Raw genomic sequence first — 3,013 nt, 5'->3', positions numbered from 1 at the left:
CACCAAAATCGACTGCCGGACTAACGAGTCATAAAGCCTTCCGATGGAATCAAACAAGTGTGCGTTCAAGTAAAATATGAGCACGATAAGTTTCGGACGGTATTTTAAATATTTTGTCTGCTTTAACTTGTCCAGCGGTCAAAAGTATGCCCATGTTATTTAATTCAGTTAAATATTTTTGTTAACGCAGAAAACAGGCAAATAACGTAGATATGTGTATACTTCTAGATTTTATTAACTTATTTGGGTAGTATTGCTATATATCTTTTATTTGCCCTACTTTTCCCCATTATGCTAAATGGGGTAATAACTTCGTAAATCAATTTTTATGCTTTTCAATGCTCATTGAAATTGGTAAGTTGAAAAGCCATTATCTTTCCGTCTTCCATTCCAGCTCCGGTTTAAGTGCATCGACAACAGATAATCGCGATCAGATGTAGGCGGCATTGCAATGATATGAGAAGGTAAAACCTTGCAGACTATTTGTAAGCATAATTTACTATCGTCAAATTGAATGCCTCTAGACATGCTTTTACCCTACTAAAATTTATGTCGCAAATAACAGCTGAATTTTTCCGCATCAATGAGGGATAGGTGGAGCTACGCCGAGCCATTGACTGAACTATTCAGGATGACGAGCTTTGATTCCTAATTTTAGCCTTTTATGTACTTTTCCTGATCTCTAGATTTAACTATTTGAGTCACTGACAAGATGTCACTGAAAGATTATTTATCTACATTTCCCCTGACTTATTTTAATTCTGTCAAAAGGTCGCTTGGTTGGTTGGGTGGAGGTAGCGACTTTGCAGGCGCTCTTGTGTGATCTGCGTTCAGGATAGAGGATTTAGGATCCTCTTTTCTGCACCTCACTGGCCTTGATAAACGCGCTCAAGCCATGTGGCTAAGATCTGTGCCGATTAACGTAGTTGGGTCTGGAGAGAAATTTGCAAGGCTATTTTTTCTTGCCCTTGAATGCAATTGGAGTTGGCACGTTGTAAGAATTTTGTGGCTTGCCTGACCAACTAAAGCACAACTGCTGATCAGGCGGTAGACTCTGCTGCAATAACTCTAGCAAGCGCACACTTTATGCAACTCTCAACTCAACCAGTTTGTATGCAATGCTACTTTGCGTAACCACTCAATGGACATGGCATAGGCCGCGTCATACTCGTCTACTTTTGGCCTCAGGCTCGAAATTCGAGAAGCCACATCTACTTGAAGCTGATCTCTTGCATTTTTTGATAATGTTGGAGATGGTATTTATTCTCATTCTGATTATGAATTGTCAGTGCTATAGAAGTTGGCTCTGCTTCTTTAGGTGAAATTTGGGCCACGATTAGCAACATTTTACGAACGATCCATAATAGATTGAAAGATCACACTTTTTTCGCATCAAGCTTTGAGGTTTAAAATGCATGCTTTCCTCTCAACTCTTAAAAATGATGCGGATAAAGTGAGCAAAATGGGCCGAAGAGGACTTATCACCCAGAATTCGTCTGAGACGGACTTTGATGAACAAAAGGTGGCACTAATTGATTATGCTGGGGCCGATTGAAACAATTTTTTCAATCGTGTACTTGGTACCAACTCTATGATGCTAGCCACACGTATCCTTCTCTGACGCCCCGTATATCAGCCGGAATGTGGATGTAAATCAGTAAAGAATCCCACAGCTATCTCACAAGTACTTGCTCAACTCATTACACATGTCGACATATAGTGAGGCAACAGACAGACTCTCTGACCAAACTAGTAAATAAGTGGGATGTCAGCGTCGCGATGACTGTAGCACAGCAACTGTGTAGCAAGTATTCATTACCCAAATCCTACCCTTTCTTTTCCGCCTACTCATCCCCGTTTCCCTCATCCACCTCCATCTTCTCTTCCTTCTCTCACTCCTACTCCTAGTCTTTCCACCAATTTCATTCCTTACTTCCACCCACCTTTAAACTACGCCCTTATACTTCATTTTATCACGCAATTTAAGACACTTGTACTCTTCTAAATTCTCACCAGCATAAAGAAATTTGCTGGGCACTGCGCATGTCTATGGATAGTAGCAGAATCACTGGCCCAAGGGCAGATTCAAATCATAAAGGATGAAATTAGGCATAGTCCTGTGGGGGTGTGGAATCACTTCTAATCCTCCTTGTCGCGTTATTTGTGCCCCGGCGTTACTTAGCCATATCTATCCGAGCTCATGTAGAAAACAGGACTGAGGCAATTTCTATTCCATTATATATCGTCAGCGATTCGCCTATCTACGGCATATGCAATTTCTCCACTTTGCTTAGCTTTATTGCTAAGCATTCAACTTAACAATAGATGTACCTTAAGATACAGTAGGCTTTTCACTGCCACAGGCTGTAGCGCTCCAAGACTGTGTTGAAGGCAAAAGAATTCATAATTGTAGGGAACAACATGTATTGTCGATGTACAGCAGGGATTAAGGCTACTGTCATGGCCCAGAAGTTAACTCGTTTGGCAAAGGTTCAATAGTGGTGAGCAGAAGTGTGCCCTTTACCAGTGAGAATGTTAAGTAATCAAAGTATTAAGAGATCTTAACTTTCCGTTAAGTGTACTAAGGGCATATGTCTATAGCAAAATGATTTACAAAATTTATCATTCATTCCGCCAAAGGGTGTGGACATGAATCAAGCCTGTGCACTTGAAGATATTCGTTTTTTAAAAAATTAAGATTACGATATACCAGCATTCTGTTCACTTTTAACGATGTTTTGGTGCATTATTTCGCTTTGTCGAATTTAAAGCTGTCTTTAAAAATGGAAGAGTCAAATAAAACCTACCATTTACGTTTACACATTTCAGATTGGATTGTTTTGTTTTGATTGATTGGTACGCACGAAAGTATATATGACCGTCAGGACCACCCGATTGGAAGCCTTACCGGTTCGTCAGTCGTAGTGGTTTGTGCGTCGCCATATGAAAGAACTGGTACAGTTAATTTGTAAGTCTGGTTTGTTGACTCCGCTGTAAGTGCTAAGTTGCGTTT

This window comes from Echinococcus granulosus (assembly GCF_000524195.1).
Source record: "Echinococcus granulosus chromosome Unknown EG_S00076, whole genome shotgun sequence".
NCBI classification, from domain to species: Eukaryota; Metazoa; Platyhelminthes; class Cestoda; order Cyclophyllidea; family Taeniidae; genus Echinococcus; species Echinococcus granulosus.
This window is presented reverse-complemented; position numbering follows the sequence as displayed.